This window comes from Carcharodon carcharias, chromosome 5 (assembly GCF_017639515.1).
Source record: "Carcharodon carcharias isolate sCarCar2 chromosome 5, sCarCar2.pri, whole genome shotgun sequence".
In the NCBI taxonomy this organism is placed as follows: Eukaryota; Metazoa; Chordata; class Chondrichthyes; order Lamniformes; family Lamnidae; genus Carcharodon; species Carcharodon carcharias.
The window spans coordinates 66,510,264-66,524,347 of NC_054471.1; positions in this window are offsets into that span (position 1 = coordinate 66,510,264).

Consider the following 14,084-nt stretch of genomic DNA (forward strand, 5'->3'; position numbering starts at 1 on the left):
CTCTACGTGAAACATCTCCCTTATTATGGTTCCCTGTTATTTAGCTTTCTTCGCTTTCATTAAGTTCTCTAATTTAGGACTCTTTGTTCCATAATCTATCTTCTGTTCTAAGTAAAGTCATTTAGTCAATGCCTCATTTAAGTACGTTTTCCCAGCTGATAGCGTTTCCCTGAAACATTTTTCATTGTCGCAGTTATAGGCAAAACATTCCATGAGGTTGATTGAGTAAACCGTCTGAATTACTACCTCAATTGAAAAGTCTGGTGACACAATTTATTACCGCCATTTGACAATGTAGCTTATTTGATTTTTCAACATGTTAAGGAATAGGCTTCTGGAACCTAGTGATATCATCAAGCACTTCACTGGTATGGTTAGAGACAGAGTGAAGTTTCCACCACACTGCCACAACATTTCCAACTATACCAGTCTGACACTTTCCATTTTCCAGACCAGCCAAGCCTGTGGGAATTCTCTGATAAGGGATCCGATCTGAAACATTAAGCTATCTTTTTGTTTTGCATAACTGACTGATCTGCAGTGTATTTCCACATTTCAATGTGGAGGCATATGTGCTGAGGCTGAATTTCCATCCATTCTTGTGTAAAGCTGTCTAATCCAATGTAAGACTTCAAATATGATTACTCTATTAGAATTTCAGTCTGGTGCAGTTTCATGGACTTAAAGTTATATTAATGGATATGTTCTGACATTGCCCCATTGCTGTACCCTTCTAGAAGCCAGTTCAAGCCCTAAATTTCCTATTAAGTACCTATTTTAAGTCATGGGAATTTTAGAGGCTTCAGTACAACTCTAACAATGACTAAGAGAATGCTACAGTTAAGCCAAAAGAGAAAATGCTCAAAATGCTTTACAAAGATTAACTGGCAATATATACCTGGTATGTATTTGAACCAAGCCATGATCACCCATTACAACAACTTATATTTATATAGTGCCATTAATGTAATAAAATGTGAGAAGACACTTCACAAGAGCATTACAAAGCAAAATTTGACACTGTGCCACATCAGGAAAAATTAGGGCAGATGATCAAAAGCTTGATCACGAGGTAGATTTTAAGGAGTGACTCAGAGAGAATCAGAGATGTTTAGGGAGGGAATTCCAGAGCTTAGGTAGCTGAAAGCACTGCCGCCAAAGTTGGAGAAATTAAACACTGGAGGTGCTCGAGAGACCAGAATTAGAGGAACACAGATATCTTGAAGATTTGTAGGACTGCAGAAGATTACAGAGATAGGAAGGGCTAGACCATGGAGGGTTTTGAAAAAATGGATGAGAATTATTAAATCCAGCTGTTACTTAAATGGAAGCCAGTGTAGATCGTTGAGTTCAGGGGTGATGAGTTAACAGGACATGGCTGCTTTAAGACATGTGCTGCAGAATTTTGAATGAGGGTTGCGGAGGGTAGAAGGTCAAGAGTGCATTGGAATAGTCAAGTCTTGAGGTAACAAGGGCATAGATAAGAGTTTCAGCAAATGATGAGCTGACGTAGGGTCAGAGTCAGGTGATGCTACCAAGGAAGGACTGGGCTACCTTAGTGATGACATAGATGTGTGGTCAGAAGCTCATCTTAGAGCCAAGTATGACACCAAGGTAATTGAACAAAAACAAAAATACCTGGAAAAACTCAGCAGGTCTGACAGCATCTGCGGAGAGGGATACAGTTAACATTTCGAGTCCGGATGACTCAGTCATTCGAACTCAAAATGTTAACTGTATTCCTCTCCGCAGGTGTTGTCAGACCTGCTGAGTTTTTCCAGGTATTTTTGTTTTTGTTCTAGATTTCCAGCAGCTACAGTATTTTGCTTTTATTTAAGGTAATTGACCAGTCTGGTTCAGCCTCAGACAGTTGCCAGAGAGACAGATGAAATAAGTAACTGGGGACTGGAATTTGCCAGGGGTCCAAAGACAATGGCTTAATTCTTCCTGATATTTAATTGGAAGAAAATTTTGCTCATCCAGCACCTGATGCTGAACAAGCATCTGACAATTTACAGACAGTGGAGGGGTTGGAAGGAGGTTGAGCAGGGCGCTGTCAATGTACGTCTGGAAACTGACGCTGAGTTGAGTTTACAGATGCGTAGCAATTATGGTTTTGTTTAGTGTGCAATGTACCTCCTTTAAGAATAATTCTTGTTAAGGAAGATCACATGATCTGTAGTAACCAATAGGGGAGTAGCGCGGGCTACCTCAGCAGGCAGTGTAGAGATGGGGTTGGAGTTCAAAGCACATGTATAGTTGTTGCTGATTATCTTGAAAATAAACTTAATGAGCCAAGAAGTATCTGCAGTTCAACTCTATCACTAACAGTACAACTCAACCACCCCACAATAAGCTGGCAATGAGGATAAAAGAGGATTGATCAGAAGAAATCAAGTTAAAAAGAAAGGAAAATATACTCACCAGGTATGCTGTCGATTTACGTTAAAGAAGAAATGGGCCCTGATCCAAATGGCTGAGAAATCTCCCGGAGCATTCTCAACATTGAAAGAATAGTACAAGGGTTGCAGGACCCCTGAGTGAGAGTCCATAGGACAGGTGAGTAAACCATTGGCAAAGGGAGAGAATCTGTACTTTCACTATAAAGTGGGCAGCAGCCCCACAGGCTCAGTGGGTTGGAGAGGCTGGCACACAGCTTGCAAGTTAAAGGGAAGGAGCAGCAATCAATGCAGAAAGCAATGCTGCAGTTTTTAAATTTTTTAAAAACGGCCCAATTGGGCCATGAGGCCACTGGGTCTCCCAGAATGAGGGGCTTCCAATATCAAAAGAGCCTGTGGAGTAAAAAGGGAAAACCCTGCAGAATCGCCCAGGAAAGGGAGAAGAAACAGCTGCTGTGTATTTTTTTTCCAAACAGGAACGAAGTTTTACAAAGTTAAAGGAGATGATGGCCCGTGATCACGGGGATCCTGCCAAAACTTATAAAGCGCAGGAAACACAGCACAGAAAAGCTGACAGCTGCAGAGACAGCCCGAGTGAAAAAAAAAGTGACTGCTCTTAAAATGGCAATACATCTAAAGTGGTAAATACAAAAAAAGTGGCTATGGGCAGAAAATTAGAAGAGGCCCAGAGAGAGGGCAACTCTGCCAAAGACAACAAGAGTATCTAAAGAAAGTTATACTGGCATTAGAGGCAGCCCAGGGAAGATTCACTAGGTTGATCCTGGGTACGGAGAGATTTTATTCTGAGAAGAGGTTGAGTAGCTTGGGCCTGTACTCACTGGAGTTTAGAAGAATGAGAGGTGACCTTATTGAAAGATCCTTTGGGGGCTTGACAGGGTAGATGCTGAGAGGTTGTTTCCCCTTGTGGGAGAGTCTAGGACCAGAGGGCATAATCTCAAAGTGAGGGGTCACCCAGTTAAGACAGTGATGAGGAGGATTTTCTTTTCTCAAAGGGTAGTGAATCTGTGGAATTCTTTACCACAGAGGGCTGTAGAGGCTGGGTGGTTAAGTATATTCAAGGCTGAGATAGACAGATTTTTATTCAGTAAGGGAATCAAAGATTATGGGGAAAAGGCAGGAAAGTGGAGTTGACAATTATCAGGTCAGCCATAATCTCATTGAATGGCGGAGCAGACTCGATGGGTCAAATGGCCTACTTCTGCTCCTACATCTTATGGCCTTATGGACCCCAGAGAGAGGGCAACTCTGTGGAAGGCAACAAGAGATGCCAGAAAAAGGAAAACTACGCCTAGGGCAACAGGAGACCCCAGAGGGAGGGCAACAAGAAATTAAACAGTTGAAATAACAGTTGATTGTCCTTCAAGCTCAAATGTGAAAGGAATGTGTAACCATTCAGCAACATAAAGCAATGAAGGCTTCTCAAATAGTAGAATGGAAGCACAGCAAAAAAAACACGAAGAGGCCTCAGGGGAAGTCCTGGTAATCGGAGAGGGCTCAGGGGAAGTCATGGTGTCACCTATTATCACATTCCTTAGATAATATCACCACCTTCAACACCTCTTTGTCCTTTTGTCTGTGACATCTTTTGATTATCTCCACCTATCACTGGCCCTCTATCCAGCTCTACCTGTCCCACCCCCTCCTTAAACCAGCTTATATTTCACCTGTCTTCTATTTTTCCTTAGTTCTGTTGAAGAGTCATACGGACTCAAAACGTTGACTGTGTTCCTCTCCGCAGATGCTGTCAGACCTGCTGAGTTTTTCCAGGTATTTTTGTTTTTGTTTTGGATTTCCAGCATCCGCAGTTTTTTGCTTTTATCTTACTGTTTAATTGACCGCCACTTCTCTTCAAGGAATGCCTATCTTGAAGAAGTATTGCTCTTCTCTCTGACAGGGTTTCCGTCTCTCTCTTTGGCCTTGTTCACCTTCATTGCTTTCCATTTCTCTCCCGGTGTTTGACAAGGTGTTTACTAAAACTTGCTCTCACAACCATATTTCATCCCTCAGTGACTGCCTCCGTCTCCGACTTACCCCACGTGGATTTCAACTGAAGTTCAATCCCTCATGCATCAAACCTACCCAGGATTACAGGTATCTCTGGGACATACAACGCTCCTCGGACTGCTGTTTTTGTCGCATCCTGAGATCCACACTCAGTGCCATGCGCTGCCATATGAACACACTCAACCTCTCCCTCCAGCAGCACCGCCACACCTTATTTCTAGGCTGTCCGTGCCCCCAGTGCTCACTTCTTTGGGCAGGAGTCCTCTCCTCGTTCAATGGATCCTTTTCTCCACCTCTAATATTCTCCCTCCACCTGGACCCCTCCCTCTGGATTCTTAGCTTCTCTTGAGAACTGTTGGCATGACATCAGTCATCTCAATTTCTCTGCTCCTCTCACCCACTCTAACCTGTCTCTCTCTGAACTTGCTGCACTCCATTCTCTCAGGTTCAACCCTGACATTGTCATTAAACCTTCTGACAAGGGTGGTACTGTTGTTGTCTGGCACACTGACCTCTGCCTTGCAGAGGCTGAGCGTCAACTCACAGACACTTCCTCCTACCTCCCCCTGGACCATGACCCCACCACTGAACATCAAGCCATAGTTTCTAGGACTCTTACTGACATCACCTCCTTCCACAACTTCCAACCTCATAGTCTCCCAACCTCAGACGGCCCGCTTCTACCTCCTACCCAAAATCCATAAACAGGACTGCCCCGGCAGACCAATCGTGTCAGCCTGTTCCTGCCCCACGGAACTCATTTCTCGTTATCTTGACTCCATTCCCTCTCCCCTTGTCCAGTCCCTTCCCACCTACATCCGTGATTCCTCTGACACCCTACATCATATCAACAATTTCCAGTTCCCTGGCCCCAACCGCCTCCTCCTCACCATGGATGTCCAATCCCTCTACACCTCCATCCCCCACCGGGATGGTCTGAGGGCTCTCCGTTTCTTCCTCGAACAGAGGACCGAAAAATCCCCATCCACCACTACTCTCCTCCGTATGGCTGAACTTGTTCTCTCACTGAACAATTTCTCCTTAAACTCCTCTCACTTCCTCCAAATAAAAGGTGTGGCTATGGGTACCCGCATGGGTCCCAGTTATGCCTGTCTCTTTATGGGGTATGTGGAACATTCCTTGTTGCAGTCCTACTCCGGCCCCCTCCCACAACTCTTTCTCCGGTACATTGATGATTGCTTTGGTGCTGCTTCATGCTCTTGTCTGGACCTGGAAAAATTTATTAATTTTGCTTCCAATCTCCACCCCTCCATCATTTTCACATGGTCCATCTCTGACACTTCCCTTCCTTGACCTCTCTGTCTCAATTTCTGGTGATAGACTGTCCACCAATATTCATTACAAGCCTACCGATTCCCACAGCTACCACGACTATAGCTCCGCACACCCCGCTTCCTGTAAGGACTCCATCCCATTCTCTCACTTCCTTCGCCTCCATCGCATCTATTCTGATGATGCCACTTTCAAAAACAGTTCCTCCGACATGTCTTCTTTTTTCCTTAACCGAGGTTTTCCACTCACGGTGGTTGACAGGGCCCTCAACCGTGTCCAGCCCATCTCCCGCGCATCCACCCTCACACCTTTCTCTCCCTCCCAGAAACATGATAGGGTCCCCCTTGTCCTCACTTATCACCCCACCAGCCTCCACATTCAAAGGATCCTCCTCCACTGTTTCCGCCATCTCCAGCATGATGCCACCACCAAACACATTTTCCCTTCACCCACCCTGGCGGCCTTCCGCATGGATTGTTCCCTCCGGGACACCCTGGTCCACTCCTCCAATACCCCCACACACCTCAACCCCCTCCCATGGTACCTTCCCATGCAACAACAGAAGGTGCAACACCTGCCCCTTTACTTCCCCTCTCCTCACCGTCCAAGGGCCCAAACACTCCTTTCAAGTGAAGCAGCATTTCATTTGTACTTCCCTCAATTTAGTCTACTGCATTCGCTGCTCCCAATGCGGTTTCCTCTACATTGGAGAGACCAAAAGCAGACTGGGTGACCGCTTTGTGGAACACCTTCGGTCTGTCTGCAAGCATGACCCAGACCTCCCTGTCGCTTGCCACCCTGCTCTCTTGCCCACATGTCTGTCCTTGGCTTGCTGCATTGTTCCAGTGAAGCTCAACACAAACTGGAGGAACAGCACCTCATCTTCCAACTAGGCACTTTACAGCCTTCCGGACTGAATATTGAGTTTAACAATTTTAGATCATGAACTCTCTCCTCCATGCCCATCCCCTTTCTGATCTTCCTTTTTTCCAATAATTTATATAGATTTTTCTTTTCCCACCTATTTCCATTATTTTTAAATGTATTTCCATCCATTGTTTTATCTCTACCTTTTAGCCTATTTCGATCCCTTCCCCCCACCCCACCCCCACTAGGGCCATCTGTACCTTGCTGGTCCTGCTTTCTACCCTTAATGTCACCATTAGCACATTCCTTAGATAATATCACCGCCTTCAACACCTCTTTGTCCTTTTGTCTGTGACATCTTTTGGTTATCTCCAACTATCACTGGCCCTCTATCCAGCTCTACTGGTCCCAACCCCCTTAAACCAGCTTATACTTCACCTCTCTTCTATTTTTCCTTAGTTCTGTTGAAGAGTCATACGGACTTGAAACGTTAACTGTGTTCCTCTCCGCAGATGCTGTCAGACCTGCTGAGTTTTTCCAGGTATTTTTGTTTTTTTTTTGTAATTGGAGAGGGCTCAGGGGAAGTCCTGGTAATTGGAGATGGTTCAGGGGAAGAAAGGGAAGGGCAAGGAGGAATTTGTCACAGTCAGTTAGGACTTAATTTTTGACTTTGTTAAAAACTGTCTCAGCACTGTGACAGGGCTGGAAATCTGGAAATCCAGGAAAGATGGGCCCAGATTTGAGAGGTGACAATATGTTCAAAGAACTTGAGAGGAAAGAGGTTGCAGACGTGCCAGTAGTTTGCAACGACTATGGGGTCAAAGCATGATGTTTTGAGGAAAGAGGTGACGATGGTAGATTTGAAAGAGAAGATGGGGGAGTGGGAGCAGCTGAGAAGAGAGCTATTAACAATATCAGCTGACATGGGAGCCAGGAAAGGAAGTTATGTGGTCATTAGTTTAGTAGGAATAGGGTCAAGCTGTTCGGGGCCAGTTAGTACAGTTGGTTAAGTGTATGCATAATAATGTTGATTGCATGGGGTCAGTCCCCCACACCAGCTGAAGTAATTCTTGAAACCTCTTCTACTTGTTCCCCCATTGTGATATTATGGCATCACTGAGCCATGTTTAGCAACCCTTGGACAACGGGTATCCTACGTGGAGAGAGAAAGAGGGTCAAGGGATCAGGGTCTGGGTTCATGATAAAGATGATCTCAGAGAAGGCATGGGGGAAGGTAGGAGAGAAATTAGAGAAAGATGCAAGTTCAGGGCTAGGACACAGGGAGTTTGACTGGTGGACTAGGGAAAAGGTGGCAGAGGCAGTTAATTTTCTTGTTGGATATGTGAGTGAAAGGGATAGGGGAGAAGGGCTTAAGAAGACCGCCTCCAATTGAAACAAGAAACTGGGGGCTATTGTTGCATTCCAGGGTGATTTTGGAATAATGAGCTATTTTTGGAGGTGATACTAGGACCTGATAGCGTTGTAGGTGGTCAACCAGATCTTGCTGTGAATGGCTTAATCAGTTGTCTGCCATATCTATTAAAGTCTGTGCCCCTTGGACTTAAGGGGATGGAGATGGGGGCCATACCTGAGGGGGTGGCCAGGGCTAGAGAGAACAACAGTTTTAATAGAAACAAGTGCATTGAAGATGGTCAGTGTGTAGTTGAGTTGCAGAAATGTTGTGGTGAATGGAAGGCCACAGGCTAGGCAGTTGGGATTTTGAGGGTACAGTATAAGTGAATCATTAGAAGATTTTTCAGGGGAGGACACAAAAGGAGTAGGGTTGGGAGGGGGTAGGGGGTTGTGGATGAAGAGCAATGTAAGGAAGAGATCAGAGATGGCCTTATTTGTGATTGGTATGATTATCCCTATGCTCACTGATGTACTTTGGCTCTTGGTTCGGCAATACCTTGAATATGAAATTTTTATCTTCATTTTCAAAGCATTCCATGGCATCAACCTCCTTTAGCGCTGTAACCTCCTCCAGCCTTACAGTCTTCTGAGATCTCTGCATTCCTCCAACTCTGGCCTTTTGTGTATCCCCGATTCCTATCACTTCTCCTTTGGCAGCTGTGCCTCCAGCCACATAGGCCGAAGCACTGCAATTCTCTCCCTAAACCTCTTTGCCTCTGTCTGTTAAAATGCTGCTTAAATCCAACTCTTTGACTAAGCTTTAGGTCACCTGTCCCAAGATCTCATGTGTCTCAGTGGCATATTTTGTTTGATAATGCTCTGTTAAAAGTGCTAAATAAATGCAAGTTATTGTTGGTGCTGGTATATACCAGTTTGGATAGATGAAAGGATCCTAAAATTGTTTGTGCCCCTGTTTCTGTAATCTAGAATTTGAGGATTCCAATCTTTTGCACCAAGGTTCTACATTGATCTGAACATGTTTCCACACAGCAATGTTGTTTTTCATCGATCAGAGCTATTTTTTAAAATTCATCCACCGGATGTGGGCTTCACTGGCTGGGACAGCATTTATTGCCCATCCCTAGTTGCCCTTGAGAAGGTGGCAGTGAGCTGCCTCCTTGAACCACATGTGGTATAGGTACATCAACAGTGCTGTTAAGAAGGGAGTTTCAGGATTTTGACCCAGCGACAGTGAAGGAATAGTGATATATTTCCAAGTCAGGATGGTAATTGACTTGGAGGGGAACTTCCAGGTGGTGGTGTTCCCATCTATCTGCTGCCCTTTTGCTTCTAGATGGTATTATGGGTTTGGAAGGTGCTGTCTAAGGAGCCTTGGGGAATTCCTGCAATGCATCTTGCAGATGGTACACACTGCTGTTACTGTGCATCAGTGGTGGAGGGAGCGAATGTTTGTGGATGTGGTGCCAATCAAGCGGGCTGCTTTGTCCTGGATGTGTCAAGCCTCTTGAGTGTTATGGGAGCTGCATTCACCCAGGCAAGTGGAGAGTATTCCATCACACTCCTGACTTGTGCCTTGTAGATGGTGGACAGACTTTGGGGAGTCAGGAGGTGAGTTATTTATCACACGATTCCCAGCCTCTGACCTGCTCCTGTAGCCACAGTATTTATATGGCTAGTCCAGTTTAGTTTCTGGTCAATGGTAACCTCCAGGATGTTGATAGTGGGAGATTCTGTGATGATAATGTCATTGAACATCAAGGGGCAGTGGTTGGATTCTCTCTTGTTAGAGATAGTCATTGCCTAGCTATGGATGCAATAACAGAGCATTTAGAAATACATAACCTAATCAAGCAGAGTCAGCATGGCTTCATGAGGGGGAAATCATGCCTAACAAATTTATTAGAATTCTTTGAGGAGGTAACAAGCAGGATAGATAAAGGGGTACCAGTAGACCTAATATATTTGGATTTCCAAAAGGCATTTGATAAGGTACTGCACATAAGGCAACTTAATAAGGTAAGAGCCCATGGTGTTGGGGGTAGTACATTAGCATGGATACAGGATTGACTAACTAATAGAAGACAGAGTTCAGATAAAGGGGGCATTATTGGATCGTAACCTGTAACTAGTGGAGTGCCACAGGGATCGATCAGTGCTGGGGCCTCAATTATTTACAATATCGATTAATGACTTAGATGAGGGAAGTGAATGTCCTATCGCCAAGTTTGCGGATGACGCAAAAATAGGTGGGAAGGCAAGTGGTGAGGATGACATAAGGAGCCTACAGAAGAATATAGACAGGTTAAGTGAGTGGACAAAAACTTGGCTGTGGGAAAATGTGAGGTTATGTACTTTGGCAGGAAGAGTAGAGGAGCTGAATATTATTTAAATGGAGAAAGGCTGCAGCACAGAGGGATTTGGGAGTCCTTGTGCATGAATCCCAAAAAGCTAACATACAAGTTAAGCAGGTAATAGGGAAGGCAAATGGAATGTTGGCCTTTATTTCAAAGGGAATGGAGTATAAAAATAGGGAAGTCTTGCTAAAACTATACAAGGTACTAGTTGGACCACACCGAGAATACTGTGAACACTTCTCATCCCCTTATCTAAAGAAAGATATACTGGCATTAGAGGCAGCCCAGAGAAGGTTCACTGAGTTGATGCCAGGTATGGAGGGATATTCTTATGAGGAGAGGTTGAGTAGGTTGGGCCTGTACTCATTGGAGTTTAGAAGAATGAGAGGCAACCTTCTTGAAACATATCCTTATGAGGCTCGACAGGGTAGGCGCTGAGAGGTTGTTTCCCCTTGTGGGAGAGTCTAGGACCAGAGGCATAATCTCAGAGTAAGGGGGCACCCACTTAAAGCAGAGATGAGGAGGAATTTCTTCTCTCAGAGCGTAGTCAATCTGTGGAATTTTTTACCGCAGAAGGCTGTAGAGGCTGGGTCATTAAATATATTCAAGGCTGAGATAGAGAGATTTTTAATCAGTAAGGGAATCAAGGGTTGTGGAGAAAAGGCAGGAAAGTGAAGTTGAGGGTTATCAGGTCAGCCATGATCTCATTGAATGGCAGAGCAGACTCGATGGGCCAAATGGCCTACTTCTGCTCCTATGTCTTATGGTATTATGAGGCCGGAAGTGGCAATGTCCACTGATGATTGCACAATGTTCAGCACCATTCCTGACTCCCCAGTTACTGAAGCAGTCCATGTCGAAATGCAGCAAGACCTGGACAATATCCAGGCTTGGGCTGACAAGTGGCAAATAACATTCACGCCATCCAATCTAAGGATTCTTGGATGATTACTACCAGTGCATCCACTATCTCTGTAGCTACTTCCTTTAATATCCTAGGATGCAATCCATCAGGTCCAGGGCTCTTTTCGGCCTTTAGCCCCATTAGTTGTCCTAGTACTTTTTCTCTAGTGATAGTTATTGTATTTATTTCTTCCCCCCCTTTTGCCCCTTGATTATTTAGTGTTTTTGGAGTGCTATTAGTATTGGCTACCATGAAGACTGAAGCAAAGTGTTTATTCAACTCCTCTGCAATTTCCTGGTTCCCCATTATTTCCCCAGCCTCATTCTCTAAAGGGCCTATGTTCACTTTGGTCTCTCTTCCTTTTTGCATATTTAAAGAAGCTCTTACTATCCATTTTTATATTACTTGCTAGTTTACCCTCAAAGTTTATTTTCTCCCTCATTTATTTTTTTTGGTCATCTTTTGTTGGTTTTTTTAAAACTTTCCCAATCCTCTGGCTTTCTACTAATCCTTGCCACATTGTATGCTTTTTCTTCTTTCAGTTTGATTCTACCCTTAACTTCGTTGGTTAACCATGGTTGGTTTATCCCCTTCCTAGAATCCTTCTTCCTCACTGGGATATATCTTTGTTGTGAGTCATGAACTAGTTTCTTAAATGTCTGCCATTGTTCATCAACCATCTTTTTTGCTAAACTCCTTTCCCAGTCCACTCCAGCCAACTCTGCCCTCATTCCATTGTAATTACTCTCATTTAAGTTTAGTACAGTTGTTTCCAATCCAAGTTTCTCACTCTCAAACTGAATGCTAAATTCCACCATATTATGGTCACTGTTTCCTAGGGGATCCTTTACTCTGAGATCATTTATTAAACCTGCCTCATTACACATTACCAGATCCAAAATAGCCTGATCCCTGGTTGGATTCACAGCATATTGTTCTAAGAAGCTGTCCCGAATACACTTGATGAATTCTTGCTTATGTCTACCTCTGCCAATTTTATTTTCCCAATCTACATGAAGATTAAAGTCACCCATGATTAATGTACTGCCTTTTTTACATGACCTCATGAAATCTTGATTTATTCTCTGTCCTTCAGTATAGCTATTGTCAGGGAGCCTATAGATTACTCCCACCAGTGCCTTCTTCCACTTGTTATTTCTTACCTCCACCCATATGGATTCTACATCTACAGATCAAGATCCTTTCTTGCTATCGTACTTATTCCATCTCGTACAAGCAAAGCTATTCTACTATCCTTTTCTTCTTGCTTGTCATTTTGAAAAGTCACATGCCCCTGAATATTTAGTTCCCAGCTTTGATCTCCTTGTAACCCTGTCTCTCTAATGGCTATAAGATCATACCCATTAACCTCTGTTATGATGGAAGGAAGGTCATTGATGAAGCAGCTGAAGATGGTTGGGCCAAGGACACTACCCTGAGGAACTCCTGCAGTGATGTCCTGGAGCTGAAATGACTGACCTCCAATAACCACAACCATCTATCTCTGTGCTAGGTATGACTCCAACCAGTGGAGAGTTGCCCCGATTCCCATTGACTCCAGTTTTGCTAGGGCTCCTTTTGTTGGCATATTTTATATAAATCCCATAATACATAAGATATACTTCAGTGAGCTTAAAAACTTCAACCTTTAAGCTTTAATATAATTTGTTAAAACTCACAAACAACACTTTTCTATTCTTTCTTACCCTTGAGATTAAAAGTTCTGAATCAATTTGTGTTTTAAATGATCTTAATAGACTAAAGTTCAGTCAAGAAGGCCATTTGTTTCATTGTGAATGTGCCAGTGTTTGTTCCTCATCAGTAATGTACTTCATTCCTATCCAGTCTGTCTGCCACTTCCTCTTCTCCTTTGTTTGGCTTTTTTCTTCAACTACATTAAACTGCTGTAGTTAAGATTTTAAATTATACATTATTTTGTACTTTTACATAAAACTAGTTGATGTTATGCCATTACTCAAGTAGAATGCACAGCCAGGAGCAGAGAATTTGAATGCTGCCAAGTGGCTTACCAGTTTGAGTGTGCCGTTCAAACCACAGTTCAACCAAATTACTGGGAAGTCAGGGTTCAATGGTTATGTGCACTGTTTCCTTTGGAGGTCAGGTCAAAACACTGCATCGTTATTGATCCAAGTTCCATTATGTGCATCTTATAGGTGTGCACTGGGTTAAACTGCACATCTACATGTCCCTGTTTAAAATCTAATTAAAGTAATAATGTATTTATACAGATGCAAACCATTCTTATTTAATATGTGTAGGAACCTAAATATGAAAACTGTTTTTTTTGTAGGAAAGAGAACAACTTTGTAATAATTTCCATGTTTTGAAATACTCATTGTCCTAAGCCAGTGAAAACTGCTTTTCCAGATGGCTGGACTTGAAGTGCTCTTTGACTTTTTAGTATGCCATCTTCTGGTTAACTTCACAATCCCCATAATCACCACCCCTGTTGAGAACATTTGCTAATCATTGAAGGAATTTCAAAACCCCCCAAAATACTTCAAGCTAAAGCTGGGAATTTGAACAATAAAAGACCTGAATTTTTAAAAAATATATTCATTCATGGCTGGGCCAGCATTTATTGCCCATCCCTAATTGCCCTTGAGAACTGAGGCCATTTTGGAGGGCATTTAAGAGTCAACCACATTGCTGTGTGGCCTGGAGTCAGGTAAGGACAGCAGATCTCCTTCCCTAAAGGGCATTAGTGAACCAGATGGGTTTTTACAAGAGTTTTTTATTGAATTCAAATTCACCATATGCCATGGTGGGATTTGAACTCTGCTCCCCAGAGAATTACCTTGGAGTATTAGTCCAGTGACAATACCACTATGCCATCACCTCCCTTGG